At 35.2% G+C, this 22,879-nt stretch overlaps 1 protein-coding gene across 5 annotated transcripts in view; it reads right to left on the reverse strand.

The window, feature by feature from the left end:
* The window catches only part of GRIA4 (glutamate ionotropic receptor AMPA type subunit 4), a 456,325-nt gene that overhangs the window by 113,234 nt on the left and 320,212 nt on the right, over positions 1 to 22,879 (reverse strand). The gene's annotated exons all lie outside the window — the stretch shown is intronic.

A 22,879-nucleotide genomic window follows, 5' to 3' on the forward strand; every position in this document is an offset into this window, starting at 1 on the left:
ACTGGAAAAAAAACAAAAAACCTTGGAGTTCTTTGTCTGAAGAGGCAATGTGGAACAAGAACTAGAGCCTTGACATTGTCAGAAAAACTTGGGTTCTAATCTTTTCCCAGACATTTACTAGTTGCATAATCCATTTCAAATTAGTGAACCTCTGCCTCAGTTTACCCAAATGGAGATAATAGCATCATTTTGTGTGAATTAAAATATTTTTTAAAAAGTGCATATCCATAAGGAAGGCTCCAAAAATGTAAGATAAAGTACTTGGGTATTTTAGATGTTATGCCTGACTTTCTAATGTGTTCTTTCTAAACAACTGCTTTTAACTACAGATTACAATCTCACTTCCAAGGACCAGGAGGTTATTTCCTATCTGTACTTGAAAACAGAGGTATTTTGTTATAAAGTCAAGAAGAGTGGGAGAACAGCACTTGAGGGGCTTTTCATTCTCCATATCCACTATCCTCAGAATTTCTCCTAGCTGCTAATGGGGACTTCAGAAATGCTTCAGGCTATTAAAAGCAGAAATACTTGAAATGAGAAAAGTAAAGAAATCTTAGAGATAATTTTTACTATTTTAGTTGTGAAAAATATAAAACAAATAACTGTGAGGGATTTTAGTAATCTGGTTTATAATTAATACATCAGATATAAGCATTATACATTCCTGTTTTCTGTAAGGTTGATCATTTCTTCAGTGAAAATTTCAATATTTAGTAGATAATATGATGGTTGTAATAGCACTGTCTTTTTTTCTAAGCCATTATAAGATAATGAACTTTTCTTGTTTTATAAATAAAATACAGATTAATATTCACTATATTTTATTATAGTGTATTAATTCATGCTTAAAATTACAACTTTTTATTAGTCAGGAAACTAACATTGGCAAATTATAGAGAGTTCAAGATAAAAAGTTTTTGGTGAATAGTATTTTATTTTTTCCCAATAACATGAAAAGATAGTTTTCTACATTGATTTTTATAAGATTTTGAGTTTCAAATTTTTCTCCCTCCCTCCCCAAGATGGCAAGCAATCCAATACAGGTTATGGGTTATACATGTGCTATCATGTTAAACATATTTCCACATTAGTCATATTGTGAAAGAAGAAATGGAAAAAATGAAAAAACCATAAAAAACAAAAAAAGTAAAAATAGTGTGCTTCAATTTGCATTCAGACTCCATAGTTCTTTGTCTGTATGTGTAGAGCATTTTTCGTCATTAGTCTTTGGAATTGTCTTGGATCTTTGTATTGCTGAGAAGAGCTAAAGTTTATCATGGCTGATCATCACACAGTATTGTTATTACTGTGTACAATGTTCTTCTGGTTCTGCTCACTTCACTGAGCATCAGTTCATGTAAGTTCAGGTTTTCAAGATAAATATTTTAATGACTTATGAAGTATCTCATATCATGTGATTATGATGATAATCAGTGAAATGTCAAAAAGTGTGTGCTTGTCCTTTGTTGCCGAAGAAGACCATGCCATCAGAGAAATGATGACATGACTTTGCAATTGACTTTGTTTTTGAGTGAGGGAGGGCTGTGCAGGTCACCAGCCTCACTTATCTGAATCTAGTGACCAGATATTCATCAGGATGACTACAGATGACCCAGGATGAGGCAATTGGGGTTAAGTGACTTGCCCAAGGTCACACAGCTAGTGAATGTCAAGTGTCTGAGGTGAGATTTGAACTCAGGTCCTCCTGACTCCTGCACTGGTGCTCTATCCACTGCACCACTTAGCTGCCCCAAAATGTCAAAAAGTGGTGTATATAGTCTAACTCGTAACCAACAATTAGACATTCATGCTCTGCTTGTATACTTCCATTGAAGAGTCCATTATATCTCATGGTGGCTTTTTCTTCTTTTGTATAGTTCTAATTATTTAGAAAGTTTGTCATTATGTCCAACTTGTATCTTTCTCTTTAAATTTCTCCCCAATGATCTTAGTTCTGTTTGCTAGGACTGAGTATACTAAATCTAATTACTCTTTCCACTATACCACTTTGGTGCAGTTGAATCTTTGCACCTGGAAACTCCAAAGGGAAGTGGCTGAAGCTGAGTTTATACCCACTCCATCTTGCCTTGGCCTTCTCACAGAACTTAGCAGACGATGGCTTTTTAATGGGTTCTATTCTCCTAGAGTTCCTCCCGGTCACAGTGTTCTGCTTTCTTCATTACTGAGACCAAGCAAATTCAATGTTCCTTATGCATTAAATTGGGGAAAGTAAGGGACAAGGTCAATACTAAAGGGACACTTAAATGGAGACAGAAACGTTTGCAGTCAAAGTTCCAAATGTAGGACTGGAGAGATGGTCAAGGTCCACATGGTGTACCTATAGGATTAGGCGAGCAATGTGCCCTTATGATTCTTTTTAAAGTAGAAATTAACTGTGAGGGAATGCTTCTTTCCTTCTTTTCTTGCAAGCTTTATTACTTTATTTGCCACAGTTCTTGTTAAGAAGGAAAAAAAACCCTAAGCAATGAAATAAATCAATGTTCCCATTGATCTGGGGCAAGATAATTAAAAAAAGACGTTATATTGGCTGAAGACTAATAAGAAAAAGGAGACTATCCAGGAGCAAGATAATTTAAGGGACACAATATCTAAGGGGGTTAAAAGTCAGGAGAAAGAAGGAGGAAATATGGAATCAAATTTTTGTGAACTAAAACCTATTGTTCCCTCAAAAATGAATCTTTTTTTCTCTTAATGAGGAATGTGTAGGTGGAAATACAGTTTGAAATGACTTGGCTAAGGATATGGGAGGAAAATTTAGGCACTACAGACTCATGTTTGCTTGACCTGGAGGCAAGGAGAGAGGACCATGTAGGGTTTATGATGCTGTTTTTTCATACCCTACGTGGAGACCTGAATGAGAAAAGCAAAAGAGAATTTGGAGGTGAAGATCTTGGAGCAGAGATACTTCCCACTGAAAAGTCAAATAAAGACAATAAATATTTAACTAATCACCTATTACGTGCCAGGCACTTTGGGAGAAAACTGGGGATGCAAAGACAAAAACAAATAAAAAAAATCCATTTCCTGCTCTCACATTTTAAAAGGGGAGACAATATGCAAATAGTTTTGTACAAATCAGATTATATACAGGAAAAATTAAAGATAATCAATAAAGGGGAGGCATTAGAATTAAGTGGGATTTGGGAAAAGGCACTTTACAGAAGGTAGGATTTGAGGAGAGACCAGAAGGAAACCAAAGAAATCAAAAGATGGAGATGAGCAGGGAGAGAATTCCAGGAATGAGGTCTAGTCAGTGAAAATGTCTGAGGTCAGGAAATGAAACGCTATGTTCAAAGAACAGCCAAGAGGCCAATGTGACTGGATTGCAAGGGATGTAGAGGGGAGTAAGGTATAAGAAGACTGGAGGAAAGGGGCAGATTATGAAGGACTATAAAAGACAGAGGATTTTATATTTGCTTGTAGATGTAAAGGGGAGTCACTAGAGTTAATTGAATAGAGGAGTGATATGATATGACTTGCATTTTTAGAAGACTAATTTCACCAAGAGACTTGAGGCAGGGAGACCAACCAGAAGAATGTTACAATAGTCTAGGTGTGAGGTAATAAGGATTTGCACCAGTGTGGTGGTAGTTTCAGAGGACAGAAGTGACTTGTCCTTCATCCTTGAAGAGGACCATGACATGAGGAAGATGATACCATGACTTGCAAGTGAATTGGATTTAAGTGTGAGAGGGCTGTGCAAAGTCACTATCCTCTTCTCTAGGGTCATATAGATTAGGAGAACTAAAGATGACACAGGATGCAGTGGGAGAGCTTGGCCTTTTAAGTGTAAGGTCTTTTGGAGTTCTCACTTGGACTAAGGCAATGCTCATAAGTGATCTGGGTGTAACAAGGGTAGATTTGACAGCATTTGGTAAGTGATTGGATTTGGGAAAGGGGAGTTAATGAAAAGTAGAGGATGACCCATAGTCTGTAAGACTGGTTGACTGGGAGGGTGGTAGTACTCTCAGTGTAGTATGGAAATTAGGAAGAGAAAATTTTGTTTTGGTTGGATAAGTTCAATTTTGGAATTCAAATTTAAGATTTCTATTGGACACCAATCCAATATTTCTAATAGTCAGTTGGTAATATGAGACCAGAGGTCAGGGGAATGTTTAGGGATAGATAAGTAGATGTGAGACTTCTCTGAATAGATATTAGAATTGATTTCTTGGGGGCTGGTGAACCAAAATAGTATTGAGGAAGAGGAGAAGAAGGCCAAGAATAAAACCTTGGGGTAGAGTTACAGTTAGTAAGCTTGGCTATATTGAAGAGAAATGCTAGAGAAACATTGAGGGTAACTCCCCAAAAGGCAGGGGGATTCAATTGGGAGGGTGTGTCCTACAATGAGTTATAAATGTTGGAGAGTAGATACTTTAGGACCTTGACCAGAGATTATATTTTTTCAGGCCTAGAGCTCACCCCAGATTTCTGGCTTATATCTCACTTAAGATTTCCAGACCCCCAGGACATTTGGTATGGATTGGAATTTAGGTTCTGGGAAGAGAGGGATTTAGGTCCAGGATGCACTGGTCTTGGATTGGTCAAATAACAAAAGTAAGGATGTGGAAAAAGACCGAACCCAAATGACATTGGGATGCAGAGGACCTAGGTTCAGGGTCTGGCTTTGCTAATTATTTGCAACCTGTGCTACCTCTGACAATTCACTTTAGTCATCTTGGCCTCATTTTCCTCATCTGTAAAATGATGGAGTTGAACTCTACAACCTCTGAAACCCCTCCCGTCTCTAAATCCATGATTTTATTATTCTATGAATTTTCATTACACCACACTTCCTTCTTCATAAATTAATATTTCTAGAAGTATATTTCCTCAGAAGTTGCTTCAAAAACCAAACCAACAAAAAGGGAAGGAGGGAGGGATGGAGGAAGAGAGAGAGAGACAGAGAGAGAGAGAGAGAGAGAGAGAGAGAGAGAGAGAGAGAGAGAGAGAGAGAGAGAGAGAGAGAAGAAGAAGAAGAAGAAGAAGAAGAAGAAGAAGAAGAAGAAGAAGAAGAAGAAGAAGAAGAAGAAGAAGGAGGAGGAGGAGGAGGAGGAGGAGGAGGAGGAGGAGGAGGAGGAGGAGGAGGCTGAAAGAGGTAAAATCAATAACTGTACTAATAAGCTGGACAGAGGAAGAAGCTAGCTTTTTCTCTTCTAGAAGCTGTTACTTTATTTGAGGGATATAGAAAAAACAACAACAATAACCCATAAGCAGAAACTCATGAATGACACTAGCTTAGACACAGAAAGAAGTAAGGATAGGGAGGAATTAAGCAACATTTCTTAGAACATCATTATAGAAAAGAATGTTTCTCAAGTTAATTTGTACTGTTATCTGGTTTGGGAAAAGGAATAGTAGAAAAAAGAAAAAAATAAATAGAAGATATGAAGAAAAGAAAGAAGAAAGAAATAAAGGAAGGGAAGAGAACTCACCACCAAGAAAGGCAACGTGCTTCACAATCCCTCACTTCACACACTCATCCCTTGCCTATTGGCAGTCCAGTTCTTAGCCATACCATTTTACTGAATATGCTCTACAATGATCACCAATAGCCTCCTGGGACCAAATGCAATGAATTTTTCTTAATCCCTATGTTCCTTGATCTTTCTGAAGTATCTGAAACTGCTAACCGGGTCTTCCTTCTATAAATTTTGCCCTCAGTTGCCTTCCACTCTATTTTAATATTCAGGTTCTCTCAGGCAATTAGGTGTTGCAGTGGGTAGAAAGGCAGGCCTGGAGTCAGGAAAATTCATTTTCTTGATCTGACCTCAGGCACTTACTAGCTATGTGACCCTGGGCAAGTCACTTAACCTTCTTTGCCTTGGTTTCTTCATTTGTAAAATAAGCTGGAGAAGGAAATGGTAAACCATTCCAGTATCTTTGCCAAGAAAGCCTCAAATGGGGTCATGAAAATGACCTACTGAAAGTGACTGAACAACACCAGTACCAGATTAATCTTCCTAAAACAGAACTTGGATTACAAAACTCATCTGCTCCCAAACTGATTCATGACTCCCTATTGAATACAAAAGTAATTTCAAAATCCTTTTCTTGGAATTCCAGGTCTGCTGTATTTTGATTCTAGATGACTTCTCCCAATCTTTCACATTTCTTATCTAAATTTAAGTCAAACTGAACTAGTTTTATTTTAACTCCCAGATTTTGACTGTTCTTTCTCTTTCTACCTAGAATATTATCATCTAATTATCCTATCTTCTGAAATTCTTCCTGTGCTTCAAAGTCCATCTCAACTATTACTTGTTTCATAAAATGTTTGCCACTGTAACCTCTGTCCATGATAGGACCTCTTCCTGCTTGGGCTCCCATTCCACTGTTTTAACCTCTCTGTTGTTTTTCATTTGTTTTCAGTCACATCCAACTCTTCATGACCTCATTTTTTTTTTTTGGCAGAGATATTGGAGTGGTTTGCTATTGCCTTTTCCAGCTCATTTTAGAGATAAGGAAACTGAAGGAAACAGAGGTAAGTGACTTGTCCAGAGTCACACAGCTAGTAAGTTTCTGAGGCCAGGTTTCAAGTCAGGAAGCTGAGTCTTCCTGTAGCCAGGTCTAATACTCTATCCACAGCATCAACTAGCTGCCTTTCTACCATCTCCAGTGACATGTATATTTTTAAAATAGTTACTTTTATACTTGTTTATCCACTAATCTCCTTCGGGGTAGGTGCAGGGCTTAAATTTATTTATGTTTCCCTCTGTACCTAAAATGGTGTTTTCTACATGAGAGGTGATGGAGATATTGAAGGCTGAATGTTGAATAATATCAGTTCTGTAGATTCCATGTGACCACATCCAATTATAACTGTAATGAAAAGCCTGTTTTAAATTTAAACCCTTGCAAATGTTAAAACTAGGTGAAACCCATGGTTATTCTGTATCGTCTCTTCCCATAAAAAACTGGTAACAACTCTATATTGTCAGCAAAAGAACTACAATAAAGTAAGGTTTCTGTAATAAATTTTCAGAGGTGAAGAGTTGTAAAAGATAAAGAATCGAGTAGGGCAGAAATACTGTGTTAGAAAGGGCAAAATATAAAACTGGCAAATGCTGTTATATTTGTAGTGCTAATAAACCCTTCCACATATACATTCAAAACCCATTAGCCCATCAAAAAAAAGTCCCACTAAGAAAAAATCCTCTCCCCCTTCCCCCAAGAATTTGAGGAATCTACTGCTCTAGGGGAACTTAAATCTATAGATTTACTTCCACTTGTGGTAAACTCTTCTGAGATCAATGTCCCTGATAAACCAGGAGGTCTGTAGAAATAATAATGAGACAGCTAAGAACAGGGGACAGAGCACCATATATGGAATCAGAAAGTCTTGAGACAGAAAGTTCTGAATTCACAATTCAGCTGAGACATTGGTATTATCTATATGACTCTGAGAAGGTCATTTAATCTCTCTGTGGATTGGTTTCATCTTTTGTAAAATGAAACCTTTTGACTTCTCAGATCCTTTCCAGTTCTAAATGTATGACTATGATACTACATGACTGGATACACTTTCATATGTTTTTACTCATTTTTTCTTTGTCATAAGAGAAGTTTTAATGTAAAGACAGACATGAATAAAGATGACTTTTTTTTCCAAGGGAAAAATGACATATAGGAAGGGATGGCAGTGATTAAGTTTGAGATATTATTCCCTCTGAATCAATATTAACATAATATCCTCAGCACGAAATAGGGGCAAAATTGTCAGAACTCTCTTCCTCTTTTCCTCTGTATTAATGAAGAATCAGTTCAAGAATTTGTGGTTCAATCTACATGGAGGCTGCCTTCACTGATGCAGATTAGCTGCCAGTTGCTACATAATAGGTGATGATTTGAAAGAGTTTATTTAATTTCTTTGGTGGAAGGAACTTCCAGTGAGTAAACTCTCTTTACCAATGATGATCAGAAACTAATTTGCATCTTAGAATTCTAGAGAGTTGCCAGGGACACTGAGAAATCAAATGAACTGCCCAGGGTCAGGAAGCTATTAGTGCCAAAGACAGATCTTCTTGACTGATGCTAGCTCTGTATTCACTAAGCAATATTGCCTCTGAAATAGAGAAAATCTTGAGATGGAAGAATTTAATTCAAGATAATATTCTCACATTATAAATAAAGTGAATAGAGCAATTCAAAAACAATTTAATTTCTTTTTTTAAATTTACTTATTTTCACAAGTATTTATTATCTTTTCTTCCCACCGCAACCTCACACACTTTGTACCGAAACAAATTCTCACATTGACCATATCCAAAAATGTATGTCTCATTCTGCACTTTAAGTGCATCACCTTTCTGGTGGGAGGTGGGTGACAATTCATCTTCAGTCTTTTGAGCTTATAGTTTAATGAAATGATCAGAATTCTAAAACCTTTCAAAGTTGTTTTTCTCTATTATATAAATTATTGTATAAATTGTTTTCCTAATTCTTCACTTCATGGTTCATAGATGTTTTCCCAATATCTTCTGAAATTCTCTATTTCATCATTCTTATGGCAAAATAATATTCATTAGCTACTGTGAAAATAGGTGCTAGAAATATGTTTGTGCATATAGATCCTTTCCCTCTCTGTTCTATCTACATAATACAAATGAAAAAAAATGCCTAGGGTGAGAAACTGGGAGCAACAATTATTTATGACTTCAAGAGTTACTACAGTCTAAAATTTATCACCTCTTGGCCAAATAAGAGATACATGTCTTAAACAAGATCCATGTAAGTCTTTGTGGTAAGACTTTCAGTTAATTGTGGGATAGACTATAAATTTGAGATCAGAGATTGTCTTTTGCCTTTCTTTTTATCTCTACCACTTAGCACAATGCCTGACATCTAAGTGGGTGCTTAATAAATCTTTATTGACAGACTGACTGGTCAGAACTAGTGTTTTACAGGCAAAGACTGTAAGAACCCACGGTCAGGTAATCACTACCATGGAATAGGAGAGCACTCTCATGGAGTCCCCCCAAAAGACTAGTTAAAAATACAATTGAAAACTCATGATCTAAACTTTTTGGTTACTATGAATGTATTTTTTCCATATTATTTTGTAAAACTAAAGAGTTCAAGGAAGTTCTTTATTGTTTCCCTGCTATAGGGACATATTTTGAACTTAAAGAATGATGATTCATTCTGTGGTAACAATTTGTGCTACCACATAGTAGAAATAGTTTTATAAGCTCATTAGGAAATACATTTCTTTGACTATTTGCATTATTTTTGGAGAAACAGGGAAAATGTTGATGCAAAATACATTTAATTCATTACACTAGGTGCACATTGCAAGTAAAGATGGTAGAGATGCTTAATTATCATCTTTCTTTAGATAAAACCAATGCCTTGGGTGAGGAATTGGTTATAAAAAAATAATTAGCACTTTTCCTGAAGACAAAAGAACATGAGCACTGAGGATTTTTATCTTTTTCTCTTCCTCCTGGAAGAAAGATCGGATATAACAACAAAGAGAAATCAAATATTCCTGCGGAAAAAAATTCTGTTGTATAAGGTGAGGAAGGAAATGCAAGTTTTGATGTTTTGATGATTTCACAGTGGGAAAACGACCTTTATCAGAACAATAAAAAGATGGTGGACTAATTCTATTTCTACTAAAACTATTTTTTAAAAAAAACATCCATATTGCTATTCAAATAATGCATTAAAAATATCAAGCAAAAATTCTAACCCTTTAAGAATATAAAAAAGATTTCCTAGCAACTTGTTTTAATAATAGTAGGTGAGATTTATATTGAGCTTTAAGGGTTTCAATGTACTTTACATCCATTACTCATCTGATATTTGCAGTAATCTATTGACATTCCTGTTACTATTACATCTGATGCATGTAGCAAGGTACTCGGTATTTTCTCCAGTGTGGCAAGGTTAAGGGTAGGATAGAAAAGTACAGACTAATCCATAGTCAAGACACACCTCCTGATCCTCATTATTCCTCTGACTTTATTTGTGGAGTTGGGCTACAGATAGATACTGAGAAATAGGAAATAGACGACAACCACAAAACAACAATGTCCATCTTCCATTAGGTATATGCAAAATTTCTGATGGCAAGGGATATCAAGCAGGTGAGCTTAGTCACCTTGTGTCAGGCTGCTTGGGTAGCTAGTTTCGCTTGTTTCCGATATGGGAAAGAATAAGCATCAGAATCCCATAATGGTTATCATGAAGCAATGATAGTGATGGCAGCATGAACTCGTTGTAAACATTAATTCACACACAGAAAATTAAAAGTTCTCTCTCAGTGAACAGTTTGTAACAAAGAAAGTTAAGCAAGTTAGGAGGAATCAATCATACAAAGTGAAGGATTGAAACAGGATCTAAGAAGTCACATAATCTGAAAATAGAAACCAATGGTACAATAAATACAGGTGTTACTGACAAATAATGGACAGTTTTGGTGTCCCCAGTGCTTGCCCTTGGAGTTTAAGACCCTTTAAGCTGAACTTGGAATAGTCTGCCAAACTTTCATCTTAAAGGGAAGATCCAGATGTTGGTGAAGGTGCATGTGACAGGTACTGTGTAGATTTGCAGGCAACATTTTACTTCCTGCTTACTCAAGAACAGGATTAGTCATTTGAAGCTGAGAGACCTTACAGTTCATATAATCTTAGCATTATTAAAATCATATGTACACACACACACGCACACACAAACACACACACACACACATATATATACTCTTAGTTTTTGATCTGTAAGAGACCTTACAGGTCATCTAGAATTAACAAATAGTGGACTTTAAATAGTGTGCTTAGTTAAAAATAAATCTGACAAGAACAAAAAGAGAAGGACAAAAAACATTAGACAAAAAATGCCACAGCCTTTAAGAAACTGGGGTCTTGACAAAACAATGCTGATAGGACTTTCAAATGCAAAAAAAAAAAAAAAAAGAAATCTATCAATTCAGAAACAGAGAGGACCATTTCCTTGTGCTTTTTAAATATTATTCTGCTATATAAAACATATGGGGGTCCTTCTAGAAAAGAGCAGCTATATTTTACCTCAAACTATTTTTATTAAACTGTGACAAGTTAATAATCCACCTCTTTATATGGAGCACTGTCTTATAACTAAAGACACAGAGTAGTACATTTGGGTAGAAGTGATTTTAGACTAGCTTTTAATTTGATGTTCAAATGAAATGGAAAGCTGACCTAGTTATCACCATGTCCCAGAGAATCTAAAGACACAGAGAAAACAAGCACAGTGCTTGTAATGAGGATCTTTGTTTGGGGAAGTATTATTACTAGATATCATACAAATGTTAATGCCCAATAGATAGCAAATACTTGAAATAATGGATCATACTGTATTGTGCTGCTCAGTATAAGTGTAAGGAAAAAAATACTTCAGAAAGATGATGATTTATTGTATAAAATCCAGATGACAATAGAAAAATGCTAAAAAGAACTTGATGAGATCCTATAAAACAAGTGAACATGCACTTTGATACTGCGTGACTTCAATGCAAAGGTAGATATAGCTGATGATTGTAAAAATTATGTTAGAGAATATAGTTTCATATTGGACATGAAAGAGGTTAGAAACAGGATATTCAGAAGCCTCATGCATATATCATGAATGTTTTTTTAAAAAAGAGTTAGAAGACACTGAATATGGTGAGTCTAGAAGATCATCATAAAAATAGAATTGGCTATTAGTTACTGATATGGGGGTCATTCTTAGATCAGTCATCTTTGTGTTGTATATAGCTTATTTCTACATAGCTATTTGCAGGTTGTCTCTCCCGTTAGAATGTGTAAGCTCCTTGAGAGAAATGATTGTCTTATATTTCCTTGTATCTTAACATTTAGCGCAATGTGTGGCACATAGTAGGAATTAATACATGTTTATTGACAGAGTGACTAATTAGATCAAACATTAAAATCAATACCAACTTATAAGAAAAAATGAGATGGAACAGAAAAGGCACCATTTGCAATCACAACAGTGCCAAACTGAGCTATTCAAAGAAATTGTTGTTGCTGAAAAAATGGTAAATAGAGACATTAAATTCATTGACTTTATCACAACATCTGACAAAGATTTAACACACATAAAGCTGCTACCACCCTGAGAAGGCTAATTGGGTCAATAAGTTGTTACGGAAAGCAAATGCTTTCTTTTCCTGACCAATGAAGAGCCATTAGTTTAGAGTAAAAATTTATTATGTAAGGGCAAGTAAAGTAAGATCTTTTGCTGTTTTTGTTTTATTATAAAGTATCTCTGATTGAATCTTGGCTTTATCAACCAAAAGTCTTTACAGGGAATAAAGTACAGAAAAAAAGAGTTTATTTAACTAGAAACAGTATGTGTATTTGTATTGTTAAATATTTTAAATTGATTAAAGATCTTCCCCACCCATTAATGGGCCTGAGAAGATTTGTAGGAAGGCCCACAACTTTTGGTAATGAGGCACTAGTTCTCAAGGGTGGTGATGCCCTCTGGCTCTAAAAAATGTATAAATACCCTGAGGGTGAGGTTTTACTTTGGGACTTACTGATTGGAAGTGTTTGTTTGATGAGACTCTGGGAAGCTGCTAAGGAGCCCACCTGTCTTTGAAAACCCAGATGTTGGTGCTTCTCTCTCTAGTAACTATGGTCAGATAGCTGGATCTGTTCATTAATCTGTCAGACATTTAGAAGCATGTCTGTTGACCTTTGATTTCTCTGTATTTTCTCTGAAGTTCAGGGTGCTGACTTCTCCTCCTAAACTGCGTGAATGGTACATGTGCTTGATTAAAGGAGATTGTTGACCCCTCAAAAGTTACCTTTCCTTTTATAAATGTAGATCTAAAACCTGTGATAGCAGGTCCCCCTGTGTATGTTAGGATACTTACTGATACGATTAGTAAAGCACCACAAAACAGGGAGATAAGAGATTATAAATAGTATTGCTTCACAAAATGTCGAAAAGTGGCTAAGGGAAAAAAGAATCTGCAGAAAGGTTTGTGTGAGATCCCAGTGAGCCAGATCACAGAGATGAAATTAGATGGAAAATTACAAAGAGAATTGGAAATTGAACATTTCTGTAATTATCTTCATTCCTGAAATTGGAATCGCCACATTTGCCCTTTCACACGTTGATATTTTATATACAATCTGAGAGAGTGGAAAAAGCACAAGAATATGGACAGATTTATAAAAGTAGGTAGAGTAGACCAGGTGCATATGGAAAATATTTGTGGTAATGATAACAGAGTTTAGAAAATGTTGTGGGATCAATATTTTTAAGATATCTCCAAGAGAGAAAGTTACTAAAATATTGACCTAAAACATTCCCAAAGGACTCTTGAGGCAAAATGCCATCCACAACTATGGAATCAGACTGCAGAATTAAGCAGACTATTTTCTCTTGTGTTTTGTTTTGCTTTGGTTTCTCTCATGACTTCTCCCATTCTTTTTAATTCTTCTATGTAACATGACTAATGTGAAAATGTGTTTAATAAGAATGTATGTGTAGAACCCATATAAGATTGCACGCCATCTCAGGGAGGGAGGGAGAGACTGAAGGGGGGAAAGAAGTGATTGTCGAAAACCAAAAACAAATAAATTAATTTATTAAAAAAAGAAAATGAGTAATACATATATTTTTTAAAAAAGAAAGAAATCATTGATGACATTATCAACCCAAAATAATGAAATTGGGTGTATACTTGCAATTACTGATCCATATGCTAACTTTCTTACACACGCAAAGTGGGTATCCTTTATGAAAATAAAAGAATGTTCACAATTTTCCACTGTAGCTAACACCTTTTACAATCACAAAAAGTCCAAAGAAATACAAGGGTAAGACAACTGCATATCCTATGTTCCTGATCTGGACTCTAAATTGTCAACATGATGAAAGCTTCTTTGATTCATGTGGATAATGAGAGAGTATAGATTAAAGAAAGTGATATTACCTGGTGGAGTCAGAGGTGTTTAACACGATGTAATGGTAATTTAAATGGGAAGATCTTTCCCATTCATTAAAAAGCCCATATGAGCTGCCTGGATCCCATGGAAGCCTGAGTCACATGAAACCTGTGGTGAGAGGAGTTTGCTGAATGGGTGGAGCAGGAAGGGTAGAACAGGAAGAGGTGGAGCTGGAGCAGAGCTGAGAGAAAATTTGGTCAGAGAGCAGTCAGAACTGAGGGAGAAAGGAAGCAGGCAGCCGGCTGTGAGTTTTTTGTTTATGAGAAGACCCTAGCAGGGGAAAGGCTTGGGGACGGTGTTGCCCTCTGCATTGTTATTGTGTATAGATTTCTTTGTTACTATATTGGATTTGGCTTTCTGGTGTATGAATAAATGTTTTGGTTCTCTCTTCCATGTGGATAGTATTTTGAGATTCAGAATTACATAGGGATATTCATGGTCACCAAAGGCACTGTGAATATCATGTTGGTGCTACACATGAACAAGAGGATTTCTAAAAGGTATAATCAAAATGTTCTTATGTAGAACAGGTTATAAGCAATCTGTTATTCCAGATTATAAGCTTTGTAGAAATGGAAATAATGTAACAGAGGGAGAACCAGAATTGGATTCAGGAAAAATGGATAAGTTATACAACCAGAAGTGATAGAATCTTGCCCTAATATTCTTACTTCCTTATGGGTCACACTGAACAGCATGCCCAGTGCTCATGGCTAGCCACTGCCCCCAGATCCAATCCTGATATTTGAACATGTGTGTTCTTACACAATCAGAATCACATCATCCTTTAAGCCCAAGACAGGACCATAATACCTAACCATCCATCTTGACCAGATAGAACCACAATGGCTAGCCAATCAGAAAGCAGCATGACCAGGATATTTGACCACTGAAACATAGAAGAGACTCCCTCCCCTGTTACCAAATTCTTTACAAACTCCTCCTGCCTTTCTAATCTTAATCATATTCCTATATTCTATATAAATTTTGATTGTGTAATCAGCATAATATATCCTATAAAACTGTCTATCTTATCTTACTGAAATTGCAAGTTCCTCTAAGGAACTTAACCACTCACCAGAACATGAAACTTCAAATCCACAATAAATCTCTAACTGGCTTGGAGTCAGTCTGAGTCTTTAAAACTCTTTGAGACATCCCACCACATCACATCTTGACTCTCATCAGAAGGAATATCCACATCAATGAAATCACAGATCTACCAAAAAATAGCTTTTTAAGGAAATTATGATAATCAGAATTAGTTTCTTCACTATTGCCCATTTCACATTTTTGAGAATGTATAGCTTGTTTAAAGAGGATGGATTGCTGCTGCCATATTTATATGCAATATCTTTCCATCTTCATCCATTCTTCAATTTGGTATTTACTTTGACCGTTGCTCTAATGAGTCAGTGATCTGAATATAAAAAAAGTGACTAATTCTGAAATGACTGCTACATATATAATGTGACTTTTCCTGACCAGGTGTCTTTTATGTCATTCAATTTTCTTTATCTTCTGAATCTTTTCTTAAAGAAAATATTCATGATGTACAGGTATGACTATTACGAATAGCATATAAACGTGTGTTCTCTTTCATTTCTTGATCTCAGTCCATATTTTTTGGCATTTTTTGCCATCTTTCTCTATGACTATGTTTGCATTGAAGTCACTGAAGATTAAAATATATTTTTACTTAGTTTGGAAAACAATGTCAGTTATTCACAGAAACGCTCAACTTCCTCATTCCCTAAAACACATTTTGGGGAAAAAAAAACCCTCTACATTCATTGTGATCCATTTATTTGTAACCGTTTTATGGGAGACATAAAAATGGTTAATTAAAATATATTTATTCTTTAGAAGAAAATGAGAGTAGTTGTGAACACATCATGGTGGACCAAATGCCCCATAAAGTTATATTACTTGATGCTTTTGTGTTTATGATGTAACCAACTACATCAAATCCTTTATTTGCTTCTGTTCTACAGGACTTGGTTTCCTTTCATTCAGTTACATCTTTTTTATGTATTCTGCTTTCATTCATAGCAAAAATGTCCAGATAGGTGATATTTTGCTACTCTAATAGGATGCTGACTCATTGGTTAGTGGACAAAGTTTTCACTTTAATCAGTCAAGAAATTATTAAACATCTTCTATGTGATAAATACTATTTTAGGCAATAGATATGAAGAAAAAACCCCCTGAAATAATCCCTACTATCAAGGAACTTAGATTCTATCATTGAGACAACAGATGCATATATATAAGTATATACAATCAAAACTTTACTCTGCTAAGCTAAGCATTGGGGATATAAGTGAAAAAAAAAAACAGAAACAACTTCTACCTGAAGCTTACATTCTAACAGGGAATACACACACACACACACACATATGTAGGAATATAGATGATATATAGAATATCAATATATAGAAAAATTTCTATATTTTAAAAATAAAATAGTTAAAAACAAAGTATTTAGGGAAATAAGATCTTAGCCTTTGAGGAGAATCAGGAAAAGCTTAGTGAATATGATGGTTCTTGAGCTGAGTCCTGAAGGAAGTGATTGCATGAGGAAGAGGTTAGAAAGGAATGTATTTTAAGTATGCAAAAATTAATAATATCTACAATTCAACTTGTTTGTGGATTAAGAACTGTATAAATTTATAACAAGTTGTCCCTTTTTATAATATTTTGTTATTATTGTGGAAACAGAATGACAGAGGTGTTCTTTGTATTTATGCATTTCATAAGTCACTGTAACCAACTTTACAGTGGTGAACATCTTTGAATTGAGTGAGACAGGAGACTCGGTTCATCATAAAGTCCTTCTCAGCTTAGTAGAGCTTTCATGAGTCTGTGCTCCATTAGGGTAAGCCTTCAAGAACCAAAGATCACTTACACAAAATATCACCATCATGCATCACAGTAGGCCCTTACCAGAGGATTAGCTAATAAGTGGTTTGAAAAAGAAAGCAATTTCTGAAAACTTCATATAAATCCATTTTAAAATGTGAATTCTTTTCAGGATATTAGCAAATGAAAAAAACCCACAAATTAACTGGATTCATTAAGTAGATAATATTTTCATTAACTGCTAATAACTTAGACAATTTAAGAAAAAAAATTAGTGTAGATAATATGAATTTAAAAAATGGCTTTCAATTTCTATGCACAACAAAGGATTTAAAATTATAACTTAGGTGAATAGATCACCAGCCCTGGAGTCAGAAGATCCCGAAGTCAAATCCGACCTCAGACACTTGACACTTACTAGATGTGTTACCTGGGGCAAATCACTTAACCCCAATTGTCTTACCTTCTCCCACCAAAAAAAATAAAATAAATAATGGCTTAATCAATAGGTTGCAAATATAGTGGATTGGTAGCTGGTCTCAGATTTAGGAAAATCTGGCTTTAAGTTCTGTTTCTGACATATATAAGTCATGTGACTCAGCAAGTCATTTAATCTCTTAGTAACAGACAATATTCTAAGACTGTAAATTGCAGAGTAGTGGCTGACCTGCATTGGTAGAAGTAGTTTCCTTTGGCAATGAAATGACAAATTTAATATTCCTTGTACCAGCCTTGCCCATCACAAAATACACAAAACCCCTTAAATTATGAATAGCAATTTTAGGGAAGGTTTTTATATACTATATGTATATATATATATTATATGTATATATGTATATATACATATGTATATAAAATAGGAACATCTACAAAATGTCACAATAATGTCAGTTATTCAAAATTTTGAAGCCATGAATTGTCCTTATATAGTTTAAGCATCAATATTTATCACGGATTAAATGCTATTTTCTGTTTTCTAAATGCTAAAAGTTCTTCTTGTGACATTCTCACATCTAGTAATGCAGAATTTCAAAGGTGGAAAAGCCCCATCAATGCCTTCTCATTCATTCATCTCATTCTCTCATTTTACAACATGAAGAAAATGAGGCCCAGATCAATTAAATCACTTGTTCAGCATCACAGTGGCAAATGACAGCTAGGATTAGAATCTAGTTCTCCTCAAGTTAATAAGTCTATTAATATGAATGGCTGTAATAATAACAACACAAGTCTATTATTTTATTCTTCTGTGCAAAAAAATTTATATAACATTACATATAAAAGAATATAATAGGATTGTTCTCAGTCTTTTTTTCTATCGAAACCCTTTAAAAAGATGAGAATGAGAAGATGAGAATAATAATGAAAAGTAACTCATCATAGTTAGGTAGCATTCTACAGTTCACAAAGCATTTTATTCATAAAAGCCCAAGTGAAATAGTGAAAACAAGTATTACAATCTCAGTTTTTTAGAGAGGGAAAAGGGCTCCAGATTTTTTGGCCTGAGATGTCTGCAATCTTGTCACTATGTCCACCAGTAACTATGGGATAACATACACGCTGGTTAATTTTCTCATGATTCAGATAGATAGTTTTCTTAAACAAAAATTTTGGAGAATATTACTGCTTCCAGTTGGTAAGTAATATATCTGTGAGCAAGTTTCTGTCCTGGTTAGCATTAAATTATTTTAAAAATCCAGCAGCTACAAAATTTTAATGGATACTCTAAAACTTAGGGGTAAGGTAATGAAAAGTTCAATAATTACATGAAAGAACCTAAAAGGAAGGCATTTTTTCAAGTTACTACAAAAATGGTCCTTTATAAAAAATAAAAACAAAACATAAATAACATAAAAAGAATTGTGATGAGATGTAGGTGTTTAGAAGCAACCTTATTTTGTATTTAAGGGTGGCTATGGAGAAGAGTAAAGATTTTTTTAAATCCCTATTTGCATTTCTTTTATAAAAAAGATTAATAATGAACAGAAATTTGAACAAGTTCAGTGTAATTGTAGAAATTTGACAAATGTCAATTTTATGTGAGAACCTTTTTTCCTACTGAAACAAATGCATTCATAAACTCCTAGCTGAGCAGTTAGTCATACTAGAAAAAGTGATCTTTGGTAGAATTGGGAAGTGATATTCTGAGATCCCTTTTGTTATGGGCTGTGATCATTTTGGCTCTCTATCTCTTTTATCTGGAATGCAAACAACAGGCTAAAATCAAATAACTTGGATATAATTTTAAAATATTTAAAATACTCTATTATTTTATAAGAAAGAGGAAAATTCTAAATGAACAATGAGTGAATCCATATGATTTATATTTTTCTTTAACATGTGCACTTTTATTTGAATTCTTCTTAAGTCAGTGTACAGGTAAAGTTCTTCCCTTCCCGTAAGTACTGGCACTAATCTCATGGAATTCCAGGAAATATGGTAAAAAAGTCTTCATTATCATCTATGTTGGGAGCAGGGAGAGAAATTAGGGGGCATTATGCTTCTGATAATGAAAAAAAGGAGCTAGTATTAGGGTGGAAGGTACAAAAGTTGTTTTTTTTTAAAGAACTATATAACATACATGTAAAAGAATATTGCTGTCTCTCCTGCCCCACTCCCAGGCTGGCCTGGATTTCTGTTAAGTAGCTGTAACAGCAAGTAACAATGTTCATGGGAGGTCCTGCTGTACAGGTTCTTAGATCTGCTTTTCTAAAAGGAAAGCAACTTTTGAGGGGTCAACAATCACTTTAATCAAACACATATATCAACAGAGAAAATACAAACTGAGAAATAAAGACCAACAGACAAGACTTCCAACTGTCTGACCATAAGCAATACATACATCACAGATCAATAGACAGATCAAACTGTCCGACCGTTACATACATAGATAGTTCCCAGAGACAGAAGCACCAATATCTGGGTTTTCAAAGCTGGGGTTCTCCTTAGCGGCTACTTAGAGTCTCATCTGGCCAAACAAACACCTCCAATGAGTATGCCCTAAAATAAAACCTCATACCAGAGTATTTATATACTTTTCAGAACCAGAGAGCATCAAGACCCTTGAGAACTCATTAGGTATACTTCCTCTGAACCCACCATTCTATCTCAAGAAGACACATATTTTTCAGATGGTAAGTAAAGCTTATCAGGTGAAATTTAACATAAAAAAAAATGAAAACAAGAGATAGGTTGAGCATAACAATTGGGAGAGAAAGTAAAGACCTTGTGTATGAGATGATATTTGAACTAAGCCTGGAAGGGGAATAATATACAATAAAACCGGAAAGTTATATTAAAGTCAGATCATGAATGGTTTAAAATTATAAACTAGAGAATTTGTCTTTAATCCTACAGGTAATAGGATACCACTAGAGTTTATTAAGTCAAGGAATGAGATGGTGCATCTTGCACTTTAGGAATATTAATCTGACAGCTATATAGTAGGTAGATTAGAGAGTAGAGAGGGATGAGGGAGACCATTTAGGACACTATTACAATAGTCCAGGAGAGAAGTAAGGAAAGCTTGAACTAAAGTTGTTTTATGGTTACATGGGTTGAAAGAAGAGGATGAGTTGTGGAGGTAGAGTCAACAAGATGACAACTAATGGACTATGTCAGATGAAGATGAGTGAGGAATATTAAGGGTATTTATGATATCATGGTTGGCATAAATCTGGACTAAGAGTAAAATGTGCTAAAAGTTGCTTTATAAATTATTGATATTGAACTGTGAGCTCTTCCATCCAACATGCACTTGCCTCTAAGGGTTTAAACTTGGTTCTGTAATGTACAATGCTGGATTTTTAGGAGACAATGCCACTCAAGCTGTCTTCCATTCCATTTTTGGATGCCCCTGACATCAAAGTGTGATGGTGGGTATAAGTCAGAAAGACAGCTATGTGGGGGATGAGACCCCAAACAAGAGGGGTATTCTGACCCTGAAGTACCCCACTGAGTACAGTATTGTCACCAACTAGAATAATGCGGAGAAAATCTGACATCATACTTTCTGTAATGAACTGTATATGGCCCCTGAAGAGCACCCTGCGCTGCTCATAGAAGCCCCCATGAATCCCAAAGCCAACAGAGAAAAGATAATATAGATTATGTCTGAGACCTTCAGCACCTGAACCATGTCTAGTTTGTGCTGTCCCTATATGCCTCTCATCATATCATTATTCATCACTGATATCATGGTTGACTCCAGTGACAGTGTGACCCACACTATACCTAAAGTATACATATATACATATACACACTATACATAAAGGTTATACCCTTCTCCATGTCATCTTCCATCTGGATTTGGCTGACTGTGATCTGACAGACTACCTCATGAAGATCCTTACCAAGAAAGGGTACAATTTCATTACTACAACTGACAGAGAAATCATATGTGACATCAAGGAGATAGAGATGGCCAGTGTTGCAACTAGCTCTTCTCAGGCAAAGAGCTATGAGCTCTCTTGATGGTGTATCACCCAGGTAATATTCACAGCACTGAAGGCAACTAAGATATGCCAGCATAGTTCTCAATCACAAAGTATAACAGATTCTTCACATAGAAAGCAAAAGAAAAACATTTATTCAGACACCAGAATGTCAAATCCCCAAACCAGAAAGTCAAATCCATCATGGTAGCCAAGAAGTCAATATACATTATCACTGCAGGGGATGCTTCCTCTGAACCTACCAAAAGGGATGTAATAAGTAAAATTCTCACCAAACTGGAAATAAACTCCCCTTCTTCAAATTTCTCATAGCACTTTGATTTCTCCCTTATACTTACCACATCCTGAACCTATCATAGATATGTACAGTCATATTATTCCCCTCTTTCATTAAAATGATAAGTATTTTATGTGAAGGCATTAGTGTCTTATTTCACTTTTATATTCCTAAAACAATACTATATACGTACTAAGTATGCATATTTGATAAATGGGAAAGTTGGACTGTCTTTTGTTTCTTTCAGTCACAACATTATGAATTGTCCTTTCCACATACTTTCCAATCATTGTTAATAGTGAAATCCACCTAAATGACGAAATCACATACTAAAACTGATTTAAATAATATATAGCTACCTGTGCTTCTTCTATTAGTTTTAGAATGTTTGTTCTAGAAGAGATCTTATAAATTATTGAGTTCAACCCATCATGTTACAGATGAGGCCCAGAATGGTCATATGATTGACTTAAGGTCACATTGCTAGCTAAGACAGAGGAGGGCTAGATTCTGTTTTCTGACTAGGTTAGTATTCTTTCTATCACATCTTGCTTCTTCCTGGGAGCAACTGATTGACAGATATTCATTACTGAAACATTGGATCTCCAGGTGCAAAAGGCTTCTGCAGAGTGGAAATATAATTCTGTAACAGTTGAGGTTAAACTTAAACATAAAATGAGATGGTAGCTACTTGACTAATGTGATTTCTTGGGTGGGGATTTGATTATTGCATATTTGAGATATAAACAAATATCTCTCTAACCTGGTATGATTTCTGAAATTCTTTTAACTTGAGTCTTTTATTCCACACTTAAACCATTAGCTTTGAATTGCAAATTTCTATGAGAATAGTACATTATTAATTTAAATCATGGCAAAGATGAAATTGTTGATGTCAGATTTATTCCTGGCAGAGGAGACAAAGGAAAACATCTGAGCATGGGCAGCCTAGATGGAAGCTATGCCAAGAGTCAGGGAAAATCCCACCATTTTTCCAGGAACCTAAATACCATGACAGCAATTTTGATGTTTGACAAAGTTATGAATTACAATTTGTTATGAAGTAAGGAAAAAGGTTGGACTAAAAGTTCTAGATGGTCCTTTCTAACTCAAAAATTCTATGATTCTAAGATTAACTGAACAGGATGACTAGTCTCTTTGGGAATTATAATGGAATTTATTGTGTGTATGAGGAAAGACCAGGAAGGAAATTATTTCTGAAAATCACATATCAGTGAGGAGAGAAAAGACTGATCAGATAAATTACATATTCTTATATTTAAAGGTTGAAAGCAGTTTAGATATTGGTCCTCTGGTCC

Source organism: Notamacropus eugenii, chromosome 5, assembly GCF_028372415.1.
Source record: "Notamacropus eugenii isolate mMacEug1 chromosome 5, mMacEug1.pri_v2, whole genome shotgun sequence".
Taxonomy (NCBI): Eukaryota; Metazoa; Chordata; class Mammalia; order Diprotodontia; family Macropodidae; genus Notamacropus; species Notamacropus eugenii.